The sequence below is a fragment of the Urocitellus parryii genome, assembly GCF_045843805.1.
Source record: "Urocitellus parryii isolate mUroPar1 chromosome 13 unlocalized genomic scaffold, mUroPar1.hap1 SUPER_13_unloc_8, whole genome shotgun sequence".
Lineage (NCBI taxonomy): Eukaryota > Metazoa > Chordata > Mammalia > Rodentia > Sciuridae > Urocitellus > Urocitellus parryii.
Window position 1 is genome coordinate 1,420,339 of NW_027551776.1, and position 17,059 is coordinate 1,437,397.

At 38.2% G+C, this 17,059-nt stretch overlaps 3 pseudogenes; 1 reads left to right on the forward strand and 2 right to left on the reverse strand.

Annotated features, from left to right (window-relative positions):
• The window catches only part of LOC144251454 (ornithine decarboxylase-like), a 40,761-nt pseudogene extending 32,429 nt beyond the window's left edge, over positions 1-8,332 (reverse strand).
• On the forward strand, positions 8,333-9,167 carry LOC144251465 (actin, cytoplasmic 3-like; annotated as a pseudogene).
• A 5,081-nt stretch (positions 9,168-14,248) lies between these two features.
• On the reverse strand, positions 14,249-14,502 carry LOC144251469 (protein ITPRID2-like; annotated as a pseudogene).
• Between the last annotated feature and the right edge of the window lie 2,557 nt (positions 14,503-17,059).

Sequence of the window (17,059 nt, forward strand, 5' to 3'; positions counted from 1 at the left end):
CTGATCTTTAAGCTTGCATGTAGTGAAGAAGGTGAGAGGAGTGGAAGTTTCAGTTTCACTCACTGCCCATGATATACTTATTGTTTTATTGTTTAAAGTCAATCAAGTTTCATATATTGAGAAGTGCATAGATTCTGCATTACATAAAAAAGTATTTGTAGATTTCCTATATGCCAGGCACTGTGTGATTTAAGTGGCATAGTTGCAAAAAAAAAAAAAAAAAAAAAACTCTTCAATTAATGTTTAATTCCAGCTCTGCCATTGACTATGGATTTCAGACAACGGAGGTGTGCCCTGTTAATCTTAGAAAAGAATTGGACAAAGTCCAGTGATGCTGGGATTGGGACCAATGGTAGAGAGTTGTTTCTGGCTTGATGAATAGAATTTATTTATTTATTTATTTATTATTTATTTATTTATTAAAGAGAGAGAAAATTTTTAATATTTATTTATTTATTTATTTTTAGTTTTCGGTGGACACAACATCTTTATTTCATTTTTTTATATGGTGCTGAGGGTCGAACCCAGTGCCCTGCGCTACCACTTGAGCCACATCCCCAGCCCAAGTATATATATTTTAATGTTGAAAAATAATTGCATTGGGTTAATCAAAAATACCTATATTTATGGATCTTTAAGTGTGTGCAAGAATGTATGTGAATTCTGGGTGTTCAGGACTCATAAGTAGTTCCACTACTTAGGAAATCATATTGTGTGCCCTTAAAATTTTGAAACCAAATAGGAATCAAGTAAGACAATGACAGTCAATAGGAAAAGATTGTTCTTGTAGAGTTTAATAAACATCTGGACAAAACCTTACAAACATCAGACAGATCCGGAAATTTAAATACTGTTCCAACAAATTTGTCATACATTCTAAAGTAAGAAATTGGCAAAGCAGTTGCATTAATTTTTGTGTCTGTATTAATAATACATAAATGTTTTCCTGAACTTGAAAAATTCCATCTTCAGGGACATTTGGCTTTTCCATGGACCCAAAGTAATTTCCATGGAAGCTTTGTGGGAGAGACTAGGGTTTCCAGGACCCAGAAGGTATCTTCATTGATTTTATGTCTTATCTGTTCATCACCTTAGCTGCCTACAATGCAAACCTTCAGATGTTGCTTATGATACTGGAACTCCAGTTCATTGAGTCAGATGACTATGTGGGGTATGATCTCCTCCCACCCCATTTTTTCCTTCCCTTTTGTTATTGTTTCTTGTTTTTGTTTTTTTGTTGTAGGGTGTGGCTTTTTGTTTGGCTTGGTTTTATTTATTCATTTTTTAAATTTAATTTAATCAATTTGGGGGGCAGTACTGAGATTGATCTCAGGGTCTCATGCATAATAAACACCTGCTCCACCACTAAGCTATATCCTCAGCCCCATATTTTATAAACTCTAGAAAAACATAAGCTTAAGAATGACAAAAATGAAATAATGTCTTGCCTTTTTAGACTTGATTTTGAAAGAAACACACATATGTGAATCCATTGTCAATCCAAGCACACTTCTGATAGATAATTATTATTTTTGTCTTCAAAAATTTGTATTTCCTATCAATTCCTAAGAAAATAATCCCAAATTCTCTTCAGAAGGATAAAAAATCTTGTAAACATTTTCTAAATCTTGAAATCTTCCCCCCACCCCAGGGATGAACCATTGAGCTGCATCCCCAGCCCTTTTTATTTTTTATTTTGAGACAGGGTCTCACTAAGTTGCTTAGGACCTCTCTCAGTTGCTGAGGCTGGTTTTGAACTCACAGTCCTCATCCTTCAGCTTTCAGAATTGCTGGGATTATAGGTGTGCACCACTGTGTCTGACACCTGAAATCTTAAATTTACTAAACATGAGTGTGTTTCATATACTTGCCCTCTTAAAAGAAGACATCATATTTGAGAGTAGAAACAAGAAGTGGGCAAGGATATTTAAAGGACCTCCTGAGGTCGTAGTATTAATAGTAAGTTAAATGTACATAGAGCCTATTGATAAGCATGGTGTCAGGACTCTCAATCTACATTAATGTTGTGGAAGTTACAAACACTATCATTCCCATTTTTTTGAGGAGTATAAAAGTTATGCTTATTCACTATGCTATATTTATTGCATTCCCTTAGAAAAATGGAGAGCTGTTTATGTACCCAATTTGCACATATAAAACTTTATACAAATTATGTGTAGCATATAAAGGCTCTGGTACAGCTAAAATCCTGACACTACCATTTGGGTATACCTGCTTCAGGGTCTCCAGTTTATCAAGTCTGTTTCATAGAAAATAAAAACTGAATTATACTCAGTCTTGCTTTTAACACTTAGAAATTATTTTAAAATATAATAAAATAAAATTTTCATTTACTCTAAAAGTCAAAAAATACTATAAACTGGGAGTGAATACACATTGTTACCAATTTTAACAGTATGACAAATTCACACTTTATTGTAGTTGGGTCTTTCTAAATTAAAAAAAAAATCACCTTAGTTCTAACATTATGTTTATAAATTGTGGCTGTTTTGGAAGGTTAATGTCAGAAACTTCCAAAACAAATAACCTATCGTTCCCATTTTATAACTGAGGAAACTCAAGCACATTGAGATTATAAGACTTGACAAAGTAAAAGCTGCTGGAAAGTTGATTTTCAAGGAAAATGTTTTGGTGCTTTTTGACTTTTGACATTGTTTATCTGTGTTATTTTCATGATCAGACTTTAAATATTTCAATTTAATAGAGACACATTTTATTCAGTAAAAAGTATCTTTAGGGGCTGGAGATGTGGCTCAGCGGTAGCGCGCTCGCCTGGCATGCGTGCGGCCCGGGTTCGATCCTCAGCACCACATACCAACAAAGATCAAAGATGTTGTGTCTGCCGAGAACTAAAAAATAAATATTAAAAAAAAATTCTCTCTCTCTCTCTCTCCTCTCTCACTCTCTCTTTAAAAAAAAAAAAAAAAAAGTATCTTTAACTCTGTCCCCAAATATCAATAAAACAAAGTTGCAAAGCTTTGCTTCCAAAGCTTAATGCAAAGTTTGACTCCAGAAAAATAATACAATATTTTAAATTAGTGATTGTGGTATTTGGCAAAAGATTTTAGGAGCTTTAACTAACTAAATTCTGCTCTGAAATCTTAGCCTATCATTTTAATGCATATTTAAGTGGAATCACCATGGTGGATGGGCATGCCTATACTTAAAAAACTATTTATTTAATTCCTTCAATTTTATTAAACAGATTTAAAATTAACTTTAAGTACTATCTGATAAAATAAAGAATCAACATAAACTGGATTAATCCCCCCTTGTTCTTTTTCTTTTACTCTTCAAGGAGATTTATCTTCATGGGAAAACATTATATATAGGACTTTTTTTCTTGGCTAGAGTTCCATCCAAACTATCAAACTGTGGACTATAGACCTGAAAGGATTCATGCAAAATCTTCCTATTTTTCAAATAATTATAATAATTCAAACTATTTCTTCTGATCAATATTATCTTCTAAACCTATATTATTTCTGATATATATTAGTTATTTATTAGGGACACTACATGACTTAATATATTCCAGTTTGTAGGATGAAGCATGGATTTAAATAATTGAACATGGGTTTCAATTCATCTTTTTAAATATAGTGTGCACACATTTTTAAAAAGAGTTGCACGTTATTGACTTTACATGATCATATTTTTTGGAAAGGTGAGCATTGAGCCTAATGAGGATAAAGGTTTAGAAATAGACATTGACTAACACATAATTATACATGTACACATTTTGAAAATAATTTCTTCTGTTTTCTCAAACATTATGTATGTGTTTTTGTCCTGGAAATAATTCCTACAGGCATTACTTTTTAGAATTTAGATTCAGTGTGTTAGGAAAATAATTTAGTTAATTTTTTGTTGTTTTATTTTTAGTCACCTCATTTTAATATTTATGAATTATAAGAAAAAAGTACATGAAATTTTATATCTTGCCTTATATGGACTTTCTGTGCACGAATACCATGAATGTTAGCCTGTAGAGATCATTCAAACATACAAGGAAAGCACAATATGTATGCACTATATTAAGGAAATCCATCCATTCCCTATAAAACGTACAGAATTGGTCTGTGTGCAGTAATATCTCTTAACGTGGGCCTTTGAAATTCAATTCTGTATACAGATATTTTGAAGACAATAAGTTTTAAGAATATGACCAGAATTTAGAATACTAAGTGGTTTAAATAAATGTTCCCAAAAGGTCTGTATGTTAATGGCTCATTCCGCAGGCAGTACTTTCGGGAAGCAAGATGGACCCTTATGGGGAGGGGCTTTGTGAGAAGTCCTTAGGTCTCTGGAGCATGCTACTCCAGGGGATGGTGGGACTCTAACCTTTTCTTCTTCCTCTTTTTCTTTTGTTTCTTGACCAAGATGTGAGCAACTTTACTCCAGAATGAGGTCCCATTATTGCCATTGGGCACCCACACCACGAAGGCAGTGTATATACTTGATCAGCAGAATGAAATTGTGGGCTAAAACAAACTGGTTTTCTTCACAATACAATTATCTCAAGTATTTTGTTAATCTGATGGGAAAATAACACAAATATAAAAATATACTTTCTATATTTTTAGGTGGTTAAATACCTTTGGTATAAATTACACTAAAAGCTTAGATATATAAAGTGCCCTTTGATATAATGAAGAGTATCTCCTCCTGGTGACATTACTGTCAAAGGCTATTTCTTTCAAAGTCCAAATGACTGGTTGGTGCTCAAAACTCAGAGTCCAAAACCATCCACATGAGATGCTTCAAGTTTAGGTCAAATATCCTAGGATCTTAGACTTAGTACTAATTACAGAGTTGGGGAAATTCATCTTTTTTATTGCTTTCAGTGAAAACAGGTGAGTTGGCAGCTTGATGAAGGATGCTGTACACTTTAGCCTTTCTGTACATGTGATTTTGGGAAAAGGGGTTCTTGTAACTTTTTGTGTGTTTATGTGTTATCCTAGGGATCTAACCAGAACCTCAAATATGCTAGGAAAATGCTATGCCACTGAGTTGTGCCCCCAGTCCTTGGTACTGCTTGTACTAAATAATAAATACTTAAAACTTTATTCCAAATCCACATTTTATACTCTCTCCATGTCACCACTGCTGATATTAGATAATATTGCTCTTACATTCTAACAGTCATCTAGAAGGAAAACATTTTTATGCCTCCTTGTCCTAGCTTCTGTAATTCTCCTGAACCTTCACTAAACTCTGTTAAAGACTGATGTTTATTTCAGATTTTATATTTTTAATCATTATTGTCTTTCTGGCAAAAAAATCATATGTGAGGATCTCAGAATATACATCATGCATTTCAGCAAAAAAAAAACTATTAAATGCTGTTCATTCAAGTTAACAGCACAGAATTAGGCCATTTGATTTTTTATCAGATTGAGATATGATTCACATACCACAAAATTCATCCATTTAGAGGCTACAATGCAATAGTTTTTAATACACCACCAATACCAAAGTCACATTTAGAACTTGAAACCTCATGCCCTTTAGCTCACAAGCTCATACCCTGTTTCCTAAGCCCCCTACCCTAAGTTATCACTAATATTTGATTTTTAAATTTCTGAAACTTGCATGAATACTTTGATATAAATCTACAACTCCCTTGGCTAATACTTTTCAAGTAAAAGATTACATTTGAACAACTGTAGGTTTAAAGAAATATTGAATGGAAAGAATAGAATTCCCTTATGCCTCTTTCAAAACCTCCAGGTTCCCCTACTTACACTAGTGTGGGGCATTTGTTATAATTGATTATTCAGTGTTAATACATTCCTAATAAATCAAGCTTGCATAGAGTTCACTGTTTTGTCCTATGAGTTTGACAAAAGGATAATGATATGTATTCCATGTCATTACATGGAATACATTATCATATGATATCATATAGTATATATGGGATGGTTTCATCATACCATTACAGTATCATATGGTATGGTTTCATCACCTTAAAATCCTGTGCCCCAGCTATTCATCACTACTCCTGCCCCTGAGACCTTTCTGCTCAGGGCTGTTTTTATTATATCCACAATTTTATCTTTTCCTGAATGAAGGACAACTAAAATTATACAGTATATATGGTTTTTAAGATTGATTTCATTTACTTTACAATTTGCATTTAAGGCTCCTCCATGCCTTTTAATTAATTGTTTATTTCTTTTTAATATTTAATATTGGATGATGTTCTGCTATATGGATGCACTATGGTTTGTTTATACATAAATCTACTGAATGACATTTTGGGTTCTCCCAATTCTTAGTTATTATGAAGAAATTTGCTATAAACATGCACGTGCCGGATTTTCTGTAGAAATAAGTTGTGAACATATTTGGATAAGATGAAAAACTATGATTGTTGGATTATATGTTAAGTGTCTGAGTGAAAATAATTCAAAAATAACAAAAATCTTTATTCCAGATTCAATTAATGTATTAAAATTTTGACCATTTGGGGTGGGGGTGAATCTTCCAAAAATTACCTGTTACTCTGACACATACCTCACTTACCTGGAATATACACATTCAGTTTTGTGGGATATCTGTGCTAGATTCCTGACATTGAATTAAAACTATTGTCATGTTATTATTGCTATCTTTTGGTTCTGAAAAGTCTACTATGACCAAAGTCACAGTCTTTTCATTTATATAATCTTGTAATTTTTGGTTCACTTAAATTCTTATGAGGGAAAAACAATGAAAAAAAAGCTGTAAGCTTTTAAAACAGTGACTCTTATATTCACACCCTGCAACTGTGTTGGGAGGATGTACTGAGCCAGAGCCATGCTGTGTTGTCTCTTAGGTGTTGCATTGAAAGCAGCAAAGCATTTGTGTGCATGTTATCTCACAGTTTCATCTGATTTTTCCAGGAAAATACAAACACTTCTGCATTTCAACTAAACTTACGGCATATGAGGTCCTTAGGTAAAAGGGCGCACATCTTTTGCTATTTTTTCCCTGCCCTGTTAAAATGTAGTCATACGTATATATCCTCAGGGGATTGGTTCCAGAACCCCCACCTTTGAAAACACCAGAATACACACAAGCTTAAACTCTATTTAAGTACTATAGAATGTGCATATAACCTATACATCCTCCCGAATATTTTAATTCATCATCTCTAGATTGCATAAAATACTTAAGACATTGTAAATATTATGTGAATGGTTGTTGTATTATTTGGAGAATAAAGACAAAATAAATCTGTATATGTTCAGTATAGATGCAATTTTAAAAATATTTTTTAAATATTAGGGTTATACAAAATGTCATATAAGAGGTAAGGAGGGGTAAGTCAAGAGAATACAAATGGAAGACATGATCTACAGTAGAAGGGGTAGAGAGAGAAAAGGGGAGGGGAGGGGAGGGGAGGGGAGGGGGGATAGTAGACAATAGGACAGACAGCAGAATACATCAGACACTAGAAAGGCAATATGTCAATCAATGGAAGGGTAACTGATGTGATACAGCAATTTGTATACGGGGTAAAAGCGGGAGTTCATAATCCACTTGAATCAAACCGTGTAATATGATGTATTAAGAACTATGTAATGTTATGAACGACCAATAAAAAAAAAAAAAAAAAAAAAAAAAAAAAAAAAAAAAATATTTTTTTTTATTTACTATAGGTAGAATACAGAACACAAGACCTGTGGCTATGGTTAACTGAGAGTTCTTCTGGGGTTTTCCATGTTCACTCTTGCACTGAACATGGAGAGCATTTTTGGGCAAAGAAAAGCTAATGCCAAAGGAGATGAAATAAAGGATACTTGTAAAGTGGGTACTTTATGTGGTTTCCTTCACTTTTACTTCATAACAAAACAAGTAAAATTTGTTTTTATAGTTAAAAATGCTAAGATTCAAAAAACAGATTATTAATATGGAAGTATGTTATTAACATACAAAAGTCGATAGCAATGCTATTGTATGTATGTTACATATATGTGTAACATATATACACTAGCAAAAACAGTGAGAATGCGTTATCTTGATCATGCACTGGCCCAAGCTCCATGTCCTCCTGCAGCTCTGCAATCACAAGGGAAGAAGAAATCACTAAGCTCATCACTGACAATGGCTCCGGCATGTACAGTGCTGGCTTTGCTGGCAGTGACGCCCCCAGGGCTGTGATCCCCTCTATTATCGGGCGTCTCCACCACTAGGGTATGATGGTGGACAGGCCCAGAGCAAGCTCAGCATCCTGACCCTGAAGTACTTCATGGAGCACAGCATTGTCACCAACTGGGATGACATGGAACAGATCTGGCACCACACCTTCTACTATGAGCTGCATATGGCCCATGAGGAGCACGGGGTGCTGTTGACTGAGGCCCCCCTGAACCTCAAGGCCAACAGAGAGAAGATGACTCAGATCATGTTAGAGACCTTCAACACACTGGCATATATGTGGCCATCCAGTTCGTGCTGTCCCTGTATGCCTCTGGGTGCACCACTGACATTGTTATGAACTCTGGTAACTGGGTCACCCCCATAATGCTCATCTGTGAGGACTATGCCCTTCCCCATACCATCCTGTGTCTGGACCTGGCGGGCCAGGACCTGACAAGCTACCTCATGAAGATTCTGACAGAACATAGCTATAGCTTCACCACCACAGCAGAGCAGGAGATCGTGTTACATCAAGGAAAAGCTGTGCTATGTTGTCCTGGACTTCAAGCAGGAGTTGGCCACCGCTTCATCCTCTTCCTCCCTGAGAAGAGCTATGAGCTGCCCCACAGGAAGGTGATCACCATTGGTAATGAGTGGTCCTGGTGTCCAGAGGCAGTCTTCCAGCCCTCTTTCCTGGGTACGGAATCCTCTGGCATCCACAAGACCACCTTCAACTCCATCATGAAGTGTGATATCAACATCTTCAATGACCTCTATGCCAACACTGTGCTGTCTGGTGGCTCCACCATTTATCCAGGCATCACTGACAGGATGCAGAAGATCACAGCCTGGCACCCAGCACCATGAAGATCAAGATTATTGCTCCCCCTGAGCACAAGTACTCTGTGTGGATTGGCAGCTCCATCCTGCCCTCACATTCTACTTTCCAGCAGATGTGGATGAACAAGCAGGAGTACACTGAGTTAGGCCCTTCCATTTTCCACCGCAAATGCTTCTAGATGGACTGAGCAGGTTCTGGGCACCTACTGCATAAACAATTCTTGGTTATTGTTGTTGTTGTTACTTTTCACATTTATTTAACACATGTAAAGCCAAATAGGAAACCATTTTCCTTTTTCTTTCATAAAAACAAAGAGTTTTGACTGGCTAATACCGAATTCAAATAATTTATATATGAGGAGAACAAATCTATATTACTTACATTTGGAAAAAAACAAGAAACCAGCGTATTCATTTATATCTATTCAAGTCAGAGGCCCCATTATTTTGACAATATTATGTAGTTTAAAACACAGAAGAAGAAACATCTCCTTATAAGAAATCTGGACAATGCAAAAGTACATAGCATTTAACATAAGGCACATTTCCAAAAGAAAAATAATATGTAAGCTGTAATAAAATTACATTTGTTTGGGGTAAAGCAATGAGGTTTACAGTGTAAGAACATTGAGCAGTTGTAGTTAATTCTAACCTACGGCTATCAGTAGCCTCCTCAAGAATTAAGAGCAATTTTTAAACAGAACAGTGGGTTTTCTTGGAAGTAACATTAATTAACAGCAGTGAAGGAAAAATCATTGGTTGCTTCAAGCTCTAATAAAATGAATCAGTTATTGCACAGTAAATACCTCATAGAGGTCAGTGTTATAAGAAGCTAGTCTGAAGAAGTATGTTATTTATAAACCGGTTATGTCTGGAAGTCTTCAAGTTTTATAATTAATTCTACACAGAGAATCAATTTGGAAAAATATCAACATACAAATAAATATTAGGCCTTTCCAAATTGCTACAGTTTTAAGAGATTAAAAAAATAAGTAATCAGCAAAGTGCCTAGTTTCTATGTATATTTTTTGGAAAGATATACATAGGGGAAACACATAGCATATTGTACATAGTAGCCCAGCTCAGCAGACAGTATCTTCTGAAGTACAGATAACACCTCCACCAGTGTATATCATTGATAACACAAATAGTCATAACTATAGGATCCATGCCAACCTAAAAATTTCACTTAATGACTATCTTGCTTAGGATTAGATGCTGTACTTGAAGATACTGCTGCTAAAAGTCAACTTACAATTTCCCTTCTGATTTCCCCAACATTTGACTCTTTAGTCTCCCACATGACTTGCTGCAACTTGTTCTGCTCCACATTTCTATGCATTTCTTCAGGCATTGGGGGGGGGGGGAGGTTTCCAGACCCTTCTTCCACTTCAGAGTTAGGTCCTATAATCCATGAGGCTTCTTCTTTGGCTACTCCGACTTCTACAGAACTCTTCAACTCTGGAGGCATCTGCACAGAGTCGGAAGGCACTCCAGTTCTTCTGTTAGCATGAGAGGGACCAGAACACACAGAAGATGACTCAGATTATCCACCACAACCTGCGCAAGCAGTGGAGTCAGGGTCGCTCCGCATGAATTGTGCTGGCAACCGAAAGATCACACAAACACAGAAATACCTTTTTCGGGGGTCAGGGATGGCTCTGAGACCTAAGCTCCCACACTGGAGGGAAAGAGGAGGAAAGGAGGCAAGAGGCAAGAGAGCAAACTCACCCTAAACCCCTGTTTTCATTTAGGGGAAAGACATTTGATAGAAAATTCTACCCAAATAAGGCAAAGGATTGTGTTACAGCAAACACGGGGGTGTAGCCCAATCCCAGAGCTGTACTTTCTTGGTGAAGGTGAAGTCCATCTGCCTCACACTGTGTGCAATGCCAGTTCCACACCCCCATTACTCAAGGCTAAGGGGGCGTGCTCAGTTCCTGTTCAGGGCAGCTCCCCCCCCCCCCGCCCCCTGCACAGACATCTGATGTTGAGTAGGAGAAAACTGATTCTGAGCTTTCTCCAGGAGGGAGTTCATATCCCACTTCTCCAAGTTCCAGGCCCAATTCAGACTTCAAGTACAACTGTTCTCATATCAGTTCAGTTACTGGTTCCATTACATAAAGTGGAGAAGGAAATGACAAGTTATCAGGGCTTCTACTGCCACACATTCCCACAAGTGCTGAGGAGCGGAAAGGAGAAGACACCTGCACAGCCTGAAGCTGTCCATTCAGGTCCAAGAAGCAGTCCTGAAGTTCTATTCGGGTCGAATTTCTCAAATCCTGCAGCTGATCAACTTCATATCTTTCCTCCTCAGTTATGTGGTGACTAAACCTTGGTTTGCTGATGCAGCAATGCCAACTCTAAATCCATCATTTGTGTTCTAAACAAATTCAGGCTTCACCTCATTACTTGAAGCTCCTGAAAAGTATTCTCATAAAGATGTAGAACAGATGATTTCTAAGTACTACATGGAAGAGCAGCAAAATCAGGTCCTCTCATCACAGGGTACCATGAAAGATTCTGCAGTGAGTTTCTAATATCATGCAACACTCTTTGAAACTGCATTTATATGGCAGAAGGAGGATTCACAGAGCACACTCAGTAAGGGTAGGCAATGTATCTGGGTGAGTAAGGACACCTGATAGCGGAGGCAAAGGCACTGCAGATGGTACCTGAGATGTTGGGAAAACTGTGTGTGCTCAGAGTTCTCATGTGCTCACACAGAGGCCTTTCCTGCCCCTGAGAGTAGACAGAGTGAAGGGAGAGGTGGACTGAGATATCTATGCTGGGATGAACTGTGAACAGGCAGGAGTCCTTCCATGATGGCATTCCTCCAACTGGGTCACCTCACTCTGGGTGGCTTCTTCTTTCTTCACAGATGATGAAGAGATGAAAAATGGTAGATTTAACCAAAGACTGACTGTCATGCTCAGTCACCCATTTATCCCCTTCCTGTTCCTCTTTGGGTGTGTATTTATTAGCTGAAGGAAGATGGGCTGTAGCTGGTCTCTTTCCCTGGAGACAACTGGACATTGACAGAGGACACAACCCTTACTGGGCTCAATAAAGTTGTTGGTAAAGACTGAGACCTTCTTGGAGGATAGCCAGCTTTTGCAAGCAAGTATCTTTGTTTTAAAAGAGATCTTTTGATTTTATCAGGTTACGCCCTACTCTTTGATTAGACAGAGTTACAAACTTTCATTTGAGATCTTTGCAAAGCTATATTAAATCTGTCCACAGAAGAAGGAGGCCCTACTTATTTTCAGAGCTCATATCACTGCATTTTGCTTCAATTAAAGCCAGAAGTTTCAGAATATGGTGTGTGGTGTACTGGGCAAATTCACATCACTTTTACCACTTGTTTCCCTCATGAGCTCTATTGTCTGTGCTGAAGACAAAACCTCTTCTGTTTTGGTACTTTCAGCAATGTGATCCTCTGGACTACAGATGGACTGCATATTTCCGGTATTCTCAACAGTCCCACATTCAGCAACTGTTGCTGCCCTGGCTCTTCCTTCCTGAAGAGGGGTAAGAGATTCCTCTTCTGACTCATTGAAATAAGGTTGATCTTGCGCTATTGATGTAACAAGGTCCTCACCAAATGATGTGACTGTTGTCTCACTGTCACAACTATCAGCACTATTCCCCATTGCTTGCAGGGACTCATGAGTGTAATCTTTGGCAAAACCATTGCTATCAGAATGCTGACTTGCAAGAACATAGCAGATGATTTCTTTTGGACTTAGAGAGACCTAGCTCATAAGTGGACAGAACATGAGAAGCTTCTCCCTCTATACTCTGAACATCTTCCATTTCAAAGGAGTCCTTCTGCTATGTCATTATATTTCTTATGAATGGGATCATCAGTGGTACACAAGGCTCTTTTTCAAGTGCATACATAGTGGCATTTTCCAGCTCACTGTGTTTGGACATATTAAAATCACCACCTGAATCAGATTCTACAACAGACTCCTTAGGCAATATAATCTCATGATTTTGAGTCTCTTTATTCTGTTCACTCTCAGTTTTTTGATTAAAATTTCTATTTGTTTCATCAGAAAATCTATCAGTGTCAGCATTCTCCAAAACCCCTAAGGAAATACCCGAGGCTTCTTCTTTAACTATAGCTAACATAGAAGATGAGTCTTTCTTTTTTACAACTTTTTGAGATTTTTTATCATTTTTATTGCCACTTTCTTCAATCATTGAAACATTTGGCCTCTTTCCTTTTTCAACTGCTGGGGAAGGACTGCTACCTTCTCCTTTCTCTGTTTTATCAAAAATTTAGTTTTGATAGTGTTTTCATTAAATGATTTGCATTGTTACTTAAAGGCGAGGCAAGTCTATCTCCTCGGTAGAGGTCACTGAGGGCATATTTCCAATTCTCTGAAGGGGAGTCCCAGAGACTTGAGAGTATAAAGAAGAAAAAATATAAAATAGAAAACATATTTGCCTTAATAGTAAGCATGTCATTGGTTGCATTTGAGCACTCAAAAATACTTTAATATTGGGGCTGAGGTTGTGGCTCAGTGGAAGAGCACTCACCTGGCATGCGTGAGGCACTGGGTTCCATCCTCAATACCACATAAAAAATAAAGCTATTTTGTCCACCTATAATTAAAAATAAATGTTAAAAATGCTTTAATATCTATCCCTTGTGGCAAATGATGAAGAATTTAAAAATCTGGAAGGAATTTTAGAAGCAATGTCTGGTTCATCTTGTCCGAATCCAAGTTTATAAAGAATTTCTTCAGTATCTTCCTCACAAAGTTCCAATAATTCTGAAACTCTTGAGACTGTCTCACTGCTCTTCCCACACCCACATTTCTCATTTCTCCTCTTCTGATGAAACTGGAGTCTTCTCTCTTTGGCCAAGATGTTATTGCCGTTTTCAATTTGAGTATCATTTTCATGGAGGTGGTTGGCTTCAGTTCCCAGTGATAAATCATCTTCAAACTTCCTCCATTTCTTCGGTGGGTTTGGTGGCTCCTGCCTGTGATCCCAGCGGTTCAGGAGGCTGATGGTTCAAAACCAGCCTCAGCAATTTAGCAAGGTTCTAAGCAACTCAGTGATACCCTGTCTGTAAATAAAACACAGAAAAAAAGGGGCTGGGAATATGGTTTAGTGGTTGATGCCCCTGAGTTGAAGCCCAGGTACCAACAAAACAAAACAACAACAAAACCTCCTCCATTTCTCACAAGTACACCCTTCAAGTTACCGCGCTTTGCTCATCCGGTGAGGCTCTCAAAGGTATAAGTCAGTCCTTTTGCCATATGGAAAAAAAAAAAATCTTTTTCTGCAATTTTCCTCTCCCTGCTGGTGCCGGCAGCTTCGCACCAGGAAGGTCCTCCCCGTCGTCCTCGTCCTCAGTCCTCATCCCGCGCCGTCGCTTCTGTGGACAGATACTCGGTCTCCAACATCTTCCAGAGCACTCCGTCCAGGCTTTCCTCCTGCGAAGCTCCACTCCGTTTCCTCCTCTGCCTCTGCCGATGTCGCCTGGGGTAAGTTCATGGCCACACCCGGGGGCTCCGCTGCCCTAGCCTGAGCCTACGCGAGACAGAGCGGTGGCGTCAAGGACCCCGGCTGGCGGCTGGAGGAGTGGGAATGGGCGCCGAAGGAGGAGGGGAGTGGGAGGGAGGGAGGAAAGGAAGGGGAGAGAGGGGGCGGTGGGCCAGCGGCACACCGAGCGGCAGTAGCTAACTCTGCAGGACCAGAGCGGAGCGCTGCGGCCCCTGCCTGGCAGGACCCTGGCAGCCAGCCTTCGCACGTCCGCGCGCCCCTCCCTCAGAGGGGATTCTGAAGTATAAATTTGCCCTGGCAAAAGTATACACCCTCATGCTAGCCTCATGAAACTGGAATAAGCCTTGGTAAAGAAATTTTTCTTTGAAGCTTGTATCCTATGTCAGCGCTGGATGGTAGAACTTGTTGCCGATTTGGACCTTGTATTCAAGTTAATTGTTCCCTTGGTATATGTTTAACGCCCTGGGCGTGTCTTTGATTTAAGCCCTTATTCCATGTGGCTTGGTCACCTGGTGCCTGAAGTGAAAGCTTGCTTACGGGAGAGAAGTCGGTGGCTAAGCGAATCTGAGACCACAGCAGTGATCTCTGCAGGGTATTGATGTGTCTGCTGACAGATTGTTCCAGGATTGCTTGGGCTGCCAAGAATTCCTGGATTAGTTGTGACTTCTTGCTGGTCTAACCGGGTGGGAAAGTCCCAGCCTTAGGACCTAGTTTCCATTCTTACCAACGTTTTCCCGCCTGCCCACCATTGGTTATTACTTGCCTTGAGTTGGAAACGATTTGCATTTACACCTGTAAATTTATTCATTTTAAATTATATAAGGTTTTTTTGTGTATATATATTTAAATATTTACAAGATGACAAATTTTTGGTTTTCTACTGTTATATGAGTTTCCTCAATATACAAAACCTACAAAGATTACATATTGAAAGAGAAAAGACAGTGACCAAAGGGACAAAGGAAAATTTAGAGACAGTTCAACACATATGTAATGTTGCTAGATGTCAAAAGTTGTGGGAGGAAGAGAAATATTCAATATGTTAAACTAGAAAATGAGCTATAAGTAGGAAAAATAGGTGTAATCTTCTAATTCATACCATATACAAAGTCAATGCCAGCTTAAGTGACTGCCTATCTGCCCTGGAATTGAGTACCAAAACTGCTATCTGCAGTATAACATTATAAGTTCAACCATATTAAAATGAAGCACTCCTATCATTGAGACATATTTTAAAAAAGTGATCAGCCACCAGACACTGGGAGGAGATATAACACATGTAACAATGCTAAATAACTATTCAGTATTTGTAGAGAGCATGTAGAAATCTATAAGAAAATCATACCCCAATGGAAACACGATCCAATGACAGGAACAACCATTTCTTAGAAGAGGAAATATCTGGGGCTGGGGATGTGGCTCAAGCGGTGGCCGCTCGCCTGGAGTGCTTGCAGCCCGGGTTCCATCTTCAGCACCACATATAAACAAAGATGTTGTGTCCACCGAAAACTGAAAAATAAATATTAAAAAATTCTCTAAAAAAAAGAAGAGGAAATATCTATGATCTATAAAAATAAATGGAGATACTTGGCATCTTATTAGTATTCAGGGAAATGAAAATAAAAGAAAAATTAAACACTAATTACACACATTGATTAGCTGAACTTAGAGCATGGCTGTTTTATGTTTTAGAGCAGAACAATTGAATAACTTCCATTCTCTATTTAGAGCCAAGATTGGTATTTGTTTAGCTGATAAAGTTGGATTTTTTTTTCACTTACCTGCAAAATGAGGCTTTCTGGGAGAGCAGGAAAAGTTTTCTTAGTGTGGCCAAGCATAACTGGAGAGAACAGGGCAAAGTGGTTGGCTTAGGCTGTTCATAATGCTTAGGGCTGAAATTCTGACAGAGGTTCTCAGGTGTGGATCAAAGGTCCCACTACCACCAAAGGAGGGAGCACTGAGTTTGTTTATGAGCTTGCCTAGCTATGTAGCACAAGGAGATGAAGGAAAACTGAGGCTTAAAAGTTTTCAGCACTCATAAATTGAAATAATGGAACCCCATTCTTTATTATAATACTCCCTTATGTTTGACACATGATCAAAATGTGCCAGGTTCTACTTAATGTGATTTTGATCTTGCTTGAGTGAACTGTTATGATGCTCTAAGAATTTGAAAATGATAAAAGAGGTTGAGGTTCATTGAACACCTCATTTAAGAACTCAATATTGCTGGACACAGCGGTGCATATCTGTAATCCCAGTGGCTCAGGAGGCTGAAGTAGGAAGATCACAAGTTCAAAGCCAGTTTCAGCAAGTTAGAGAGGCCCTAAGCAACTTAAGCAACTTAGTGAGAACCTATCTCTAAATAAAATAAAAAAGAGCTCACTTTATTTAATCATTCTCAATGAAATAAGAGATTCTCAGAGTTCTTTATCCCATGGAAGGGTCCTTGAAAAGGGAATTGGGTTATTGGCTAGAACAGACAGCCAGACTGTTTTCAATAGACAACGAGTCCATAAAGTGTACAGATATGTCTAGTTGTTGGCCA